The following is an 8017-nucleotide window of genomic DNA, read 5'->3' on the forward strand; positions in this document are numbered from 1 at the left end:
GGTGGCTTTCGGCGAAAATTATCATCTTTCAGTTTTCAAGTTTTTATGCCTTAAATCCTAAATCAATGCAAGGCGCTCATTGAAAAATCAATAAATTGTGCAAAAGTTCAGCAGATCTCCATGCTGGATTAAAAGAATATTTGCAAGCAAAACCGTATCGAAACAACCCCCGTAAATGGGAGACGCGTTAAGAAATGGTAATGAAATATTTAGTATAATAAAAGCAGCATAATATTCATACAAATATAATTTGTGAAGTCGTGTAGTGGGTGACAAACATAAACACCAGACATAATACAGCCTGGCCCACGCAGAGGCGTTTTATCGTTTTAATATGAAGTCTTTATTAAACAGGCCTGAGATTCATTCCTTTATGGGACTCTTATTTATAATTCTTCTGTATTCGGAATGAAGAGCTCTACCGAGAAAGTGCCGTCCCGACAGCTGTTTAAGACGCAGCAGGCAAACGGCTACCCGCTGCGCGATGTTTCGCCTCAAAATTTCGTGGTCCGGACCGGTATCGACTCGAAAAATCAGTTTTTCATCTGTTTATTCATTAGCCAAGCTGGTTTTAACACTTAGTGCTTGATTAGAACGTTTTATTTCCTATTAATAACCTGTCAACTTCGATTACACTGAAATAACTCAGCAACCGCTAGCTGAACTCATCCTGCTCTATCAACACTATTTTCTTTAAAAAAAATCGCGTTTTTTAGTTTGCACGATTCAACATGCATTAGCGCATCACTAAAACATAGTGGTCTAAACGGCCATTAAAAACACGTTATGGTCAAAGGTAATTAATGAACTCAATAGGTAAATAGATGCATAACAGCATCATTAAACGCGTAGGGAAGATTTGCTACTACATACACTGGGTGACTCAATAATGGCTTTCAGATGCATCAAACACACCATTATCTCGCTTTAGACCCGAGAATTTTGGAGTTTTTTAATTTTAATTTTTAATTAATTAATTAATTCTTAAACTAACTTTGACTTAATGTTTAGAGCCCGTGAAAATTGTGACTAAATTTTCATCTTTAGAGGCACACAAAACAATCACCAACACAAACATCGTTTTAGAGAGGATTTTTTGCAAAGACAGCGAGTTTCCCGGCAAATTTGTAAGTTGGCAACATCGTAAGTTTCGCGCCTGTATAGCTACTGTATTTTAGGCAAATTTGGAATTTCAATTGCCACTTTTCCCAGGCAATCTTTGCAACTTCTTATAAACGGCTTCTGACAAAATTACTCAACTTTTCCATTCCATACCATAGAAAATGAAAATGATGACCACAATTGGGCATTTAGAGTTATTAATTAAACATACAGCCCATAGTAATGATCAAACCTGATAAATAACCACCTGCGTTTAGTGTTTAGTCGAGCTTTCATGGTTCTACCTGTCCCACAAAACCCAAAAGCTAATTAAAATTTATTAGGGTTCCGACCATTTATATTCTCCTAAATCGTTTAGAGACAGATAGGCATTACCAGCCGCATAATGACGCGATAAAACAAAGACTCCAGAAATGCACAAAAAAACCTAAATTCCTCACATCAAATAAGATGTTAAAACGCATAATAATTCTAGAATGGCATCATATTTTTACACCGATTTTATCGCCCGGTATATGTTAGTATCATAATAAAAAACGTCAAAATTCTTTGGCTATCTAGATGGTATCTCTATTTCTTTTGGGCTGGATGGGTCGGTAAATGTGTCGACCCCTGGTGGTTCTGGTTATGCTTTTGTCAAGGATCAAGTCAATCTTTATTGACTCGCCGTATTTATATTATTCCCGTTCGGGCTTTGTTCGACCGTAATTTAACACGTAATGTTTTAATTTTCTTAGAACCGGGTGCCGTTAGAATGAATTATAATTCGTGAATGCTGATGTATTGCGGTTCAACTTCTGTACGATAGCGATGGAGGACGAGGAGGAACCCAAAAATGCCTGTTTGGGCGTCGTCCATTTACAATACTCTCTCAAGGTTTTAATTGAGAAAACGACCAGACAAACTGAACAGCTTCAAAATTCGGTTGAAAATTTTACAAATTTTGCGCCACTAAATTTTCAAAACTTTCAGTGCTTGGATTTCAAATCGTCTTCTATAGCTTGTAGAAGCTGCTAGTTTTTACTTGCTATGGCTTTTAAGTGACGAATTTTTAAAGCAGATGGTGCACTTGCGTCGAATCATTCATTTTTAGGCCAATTTTCTAAAATGTCCGCAAAATTTGATATAATTTGATTGAAATAAATGTACAGCTTGTACAGCCTCGATCGTCTTGTACAGACARCTTCAACTCGCTACTTGCTGTAGTTTAAAAGTTATGATTTTTCAAGTAGATAGCACACTTTTGCAAAGAAATAARGCAAATATTTACAAAGCCGCAAAAATCTAAATTTGTTGCACGTTTGTGAAAACGTKCAAAAAATGWTTAGAGCAATATTTACCAAATCCRSAAAAATCATAACTTTAAGCGATTTGAACGAAATATACAGCCTTTGCAGCCTCAAACGTCTTGCGTAGATTGYTAAAAGTTTCAACTCGCTACTTGCTCWAGTTCAGAAGYTATGATTTTTTTCGAGCAGAGATCACACCTTTGTGAAATCTTTCACTGAGACTAATAWTCAAAATTTGAAGCKATTTGAATKAAATTTGCAGCGCTTTCAGACTCAATTTTYCCATATAGATTGTTGAAAGTTCCAACTCGCTCTTGCTYCAGTTKRGACCAACCTTCGCTTGCAAAAAAGTCSATTTTGGGGTCTTCATTTGCGTAGTCAGCTAAAAYCCGAATTTGGGGCGATTTTACYGAAAATTCCGATTCTTTCATCGACAAAKGTCTTCTACGGATGGTCAAAAAAAAGTAAAAGGCCYTATCAACCAACACATGCCACAGATGCGCAAAATTTGAACAGTTTCAATTTAAATCCTGACATTTAAATGCTTAAAACTGATTTTCGAAGGACTAATAGCATGGTTTAACCAGATCATGTGCCTCCATGCTTAGGTCACGTTTTTCGCCGATGAAAGATTGTCGAGCCGTGGAAAAAATAAAAATTAAGCACTATAAACGGTGTAATTGGTCGCGGTTAAAATTCCCTCCCAAAAAAATGTACGTATTTAATTAAGCCTATTAGCCCAGTTGAGGAGGCTAATATAATTTTGGGCAAGATATACGCAGCTTAAACGGCTTTAACTCCACGCAGCAAATTATATATTAACAAGGTATTCTTGCGTCTATTACCATTAAAGCTGTCACGAAAGACATGGTATAATTGGTTAGTGGAAGTTAGAGGCAATAAACAAGCGTTCGTCTCGTTCTTGCCCGTTGGTTTCGTCTCGTTTTCCAACAGGGCCGTCAATTTACATTTCCAAACAGTGTACGCCTTTCGCATTACCATAATAATTTTAAAAATATTCTCAGAATGTGTCTGGCTAATTTATTGCACCAGCCAGGGCTTCGCAGCCCAAAAGAGTTTGTATATGCGGCGACCGAGTAAATAAAAACACCCGAATCAATAATACAAAAACGCAAATGAATCTGTCCGCGTGTGGATTTTTTGTTCGCACGCGATTTTCTCGTTGGGAATCTTCCTTTTTAGCGACATAAATCGGCTAATGCCGGCTAACTTACGTGATTTTCCTTAGTTTCATTTCTGCTTTTATTTTCATCTTGATTAACATCGCCAATCAATTACCATTAATCGAGCACAAACCAGATTGTATGCTACTATTGCGAAGTTTTCCTTATGTTATTAGAGGTTAAAAATTTCGGATGCAAGTAAAGTGGCGCAATACAGTTGCTACAAATGATCAATTAAAAATAATCTAATGATTTTCAGGTAGTTTTGAGCTTTTGCGAGATGTAAATAAGAATGTGCTTCAAATCATCAACTTTTGAGTTTAGCTCTTTTGAGGTTAAGAATTTTATTTCGGCCCTTATGGCAGAAAATAGCCCTCCAATCGCTCTATCAAAATGCTTCTGGGAATGCATCGGATATTTTCCGTCGTTTCCCAGATAGGAACAGTTTTAACATTTCGCTTCCTTATTTTAGCTTCTATCTGGTTAGCCGTTAGGAAATGCTGATGCAACTGAATTTTCCCACTATAGATCTAAAGATTCTCCATCGAAAAGGTCCTAATGATTATTTAGAYAAAGTCAACCATTTGCGAGATATAAATGAAAATGTGCTTGAAATCATCAACTTTTGAGTTTAGCTCTTTTGAGGTTAAGAATTTTATTTCGGCCCTTATGGCTGAAAATAGCCCTCCAACCGCTCTATCAAAATGCTTCTGGGAATGCATCGGATATTTTCCGTCGTCTCCCAGATATGAACAGTTTTAACATTTCGCTTCCTTATTTTAGCTTCTATCTGGTTAGCCGTTAGGAAATGCTGATGCAACTGAATTTTACCACTATAGATCTAAAGATTCTCCATCGAAAAGGTCCTAATGATTATTTAGATAAAGTCGATCTTTTGCGAGATATAAATAAAAATGTGCTTGAAATCATCAASTTTTGAGTTTAGCTCTTTTGAGGTTAATAATTGTGTTTCGGCCCTTAGGGTAGAAAATAGCCCTCCAATTGYTCTATCAAAATKCTTCTGAAAATGCATCGGATATGTTCCGTCGTTTCCGAGATATGAGCAGTTTTAAGATTTTGCTTCCTTATTTTGGCTTCGATTTGGTTAGAGGTTAGGAAATGCTGATGTAACTGAATTTTCCAACGACAAATCTAAAAATGCTCCATCGAAAAGGTCCTCATGATTATTTAGACCAAGTCAATCCTTTGCGAGACAAAAGAAAATGTGCTTTAAATTATCAACTTTTGAGTTTAGCTCTTTTCAGGTTAAGAATTTTATTTCGGCCCTTATGGTATAAAGCTGCGACTGATTGGATAGTTTCAGTCATTTGGAAGGTTTAGAGGTTTAACTTTTGGGTCCCCAATAGTAAAATTTTCATTCCATCTTTTTAGATGTTAGAAGAAGTTAGGTGAGAATGTCATTTTTGAAGAACGGTAATAAGTAAAAACTGTTCCCAAAACAGGCTATCGAAAAGTCCATAAGCTCTAATAAAATATTGAAGTTTTAAAGAAATGGCGATTTTAAAATTTCAGCTGCCTGAATGTGAGTGAAGCCCTTTTTGGGGTGTGTTCCACATAGCACAGTTAGCTCAAAATATAAGAAATACACTCATTGCACGAAAAAAAAAGGGTTTTTTACATTCGGTTGCCGAAATCTGGCATTTTGAGTAAATTAAATTTTAAAGACAACAATAGTTCGCTAAATTCGCGGAGCTTCGCTCTGTTCCCTAACACTGAGCTCCTTTGTGTATTAAGCAAAGAAAATGCAATAGCGGAACCCCGGAAGCAAAAATTACTGTGAGACGAAACCCGAAATTTTTAGTTTGGAATGCCAAACGGTTAGAATAAGATCTAAATAGCCAAGAATAGCAATATGCAAAACCCTGCAAGTTGAACATTTCAGTGAAATAGTCACGTAAACCAAGCGTGAACCATCAGAAAGATATCTCAATTGCAGCCCATAAACATAACCGGGGCGAGTAATAATTTATTTGTTAAAGTGGCCGAGGCCCTATCAGCTTTATTTATCTCCATACTCCCACACTGAGCACACACCTGAAAATTAATTTAAAAAAATCCTTTTCACCCATCTTTGTGGTTATTATAAACGGCCGTTTAAACTTCTCCTCTCGCCATATCATTAAAATGCCTATAATGTCCGGCATTTATTATACCATGATTATGATGTACTCGTATTCTCACTGGTACAAAGTGATGGTAATGGAACGCTTACTTATTAACGGCCTGAGAAATCGCTTATTATACCTGCATTCGTTAAATACCATTCGACTGTAATTTACTAGTTACACTTGTGTATTTTTCTGTTTATTTCCTTTTGCGCCTTCCCACCATTGATTATAAAGAGCTCGTTTCCAGCTCGATAAATTTTTAAGGTGATTTCTAGAAAATGTGCTCAGACGAAGTTTCAACTTGAAATCCACGAGTGAAAGTAAACCAGAAGATGTTCCAACGAAGCTGCCAAGATTCCTGCTACTCTCAACGCAAAAACAGCAAGAACCTGAGAAGAAAGCTTCATGTATGAACTTGCCCAAAAAAGGGAGACTCGATGGCTGTATTTTTGAATTCTCCAGTGGTATTCTCTAGTGGTGAGCCCAGTTGATGGCAAATGAAGGACAATTAGAAGCAGACTGAGTGGCTTTGGAAATGTCGAAAGCATCAAAGCGCTGCCCTTAATTAGTGGAGATGTAAATATTACCTTTATAGGTTTTAAAAAGCAATATCTGGTACCTTAAACAGTGTATCAAGATGTCAAACACGAGAGATATACGATGCCAGACAGCGCAGCCCAGCACGCTGGCATCCCTAAAAATAAAAAATCGCCCGTCATGGCAGCCTCTAAAGAGAGATGTATTATGCGGCTCCCCTGCGGGGGGGCAACCCATGAATAAATAAGCGCGTGAATTTTACACAATTAACATGTAAAATAAACAAAAAACACTATTAATTTTCCGGCTAACAACCAATCAAGGTGGAATTTGACGGGCGCTATCTCTCCTCGTTCGTTTTTTCTTCTCCCCAACCTACCTTTGATTGATATGCCATTTGATTGTTGAGTTTATTAACTTGTTCAGCCAGATAAAGCGTTCTGTGTTTGCCCAGTTCGAGGCGTAATTAATTTATTTAATGGGATCAATTGGCAGCCGAGCGAACGATTCTTTAATCAAAATTCACTTTTACAGGTGTGAACGCGATTTTTTGCCCGTTTTGTCTTTAATCGGCCGTTTAATATCAAGCGTTTCACCGGGTTAAAGAGTGGTTTAGTTCTCGATCCAGTGGTAGGAAAACGAGGGCCGCAGCTCAAATGGTTCTGAAAATATATCCAAAGAAGTGGCGCCAAGTTTGAGCACATGATTGGGCTGAAATTGGCAAATTCATGAGGAAACAGCGTATTTTACACTTTTTTGCGCAAACAATGTTGGTTATGTATTTTAATCTGCTGAACTCAAATCTAAGCAAAGAAGTGTCTTCGGATTATGATCGTTCCAGAAAAATCGATTAAACTCTGAAAAACATGGTTGTTGATGGTTAAATAACAATTTTATTATCTTACTTTTTTGTTAAACACTTCGGTATTCATACATCATTTTTATTCCCAATCAAGTATTTATACATAAAACTAATAAATATCAATTTTTTTCCAATCCAATTGCGGAAAACACCAGAAAATTAAGCAACTTTCTGAATTTTCCAGTTTAAAAAAATCACTGAAATTTGAATAATGCTCTAAATATTTTTCTTTTTAATTGCCCTTTTCTGTGAAAATATGCCACGATTTCCTGCTTTGTTTCACTCAGTAAATGAGGACTTAGTCCTCTTTTCAGTGGTAGAAAAACCGGCGAGGTTGCTCAAACCGTTCTTGAGACATGTTTTGCTAAAATGTTGTTAAAACCGCAAGGTCAAACTTAAAATTTTGTTTTTCTAACAAAAATTGCCGAAATATTCCTTGTTAATTTGGGTTTTAAGCGCTCTACACACTAATAAGAAAAGAAGCAAGATAATCGAAATCGTTCTTGAGACATGACCAAAAAAGTGGCGTTATGTTTTACAAAAATATTGCAAAAACCGCCTCAAACCATAAATATGTGCCAAATTCATTTCTTTGAGTAAGAGCGAAGTAGTTCAAATGGTCCTTGAGACATAATGGAAAAAGTGAAGGCATATTTTACTAAAATTGTGCTAAAACCGCATAAGGCAAAAAGTACGTTCAAAATTCGCTTTTGGTGTAAAAAATTGCAACTATTTTCTAATTAATTTTCCCTAATAAATGGGTTTTTAACTCTCTCTATTCGGTGATAGAAAACCGAGCGAAAAACATCCAGAAAGGTGGCGTCATGTAAGAACATGACAAAAACTTCGGTAAACCGCATTAAACAAAAAGTGTCTTCTAAATTGTTTTTTTTT

This window comes from Dendroctonus ponderosae, unplaced genomic scaffold, assembly GCF_020466585.1.
Source record: "Dendroctonus ponderosae isolate FM_Combo_2020 unplaced genomic scaffold, Dpon_F_20191213v2 Dpon_F_20191213_5, whole genome shotgun sequence".
Classification (NCBI taxonomy): Eukaryota; Metazoa; Arthropoda; class Insecta; order Coleoptera; family Curculionidae; genus Dendroctonus; species Dendroctonus ponderosae.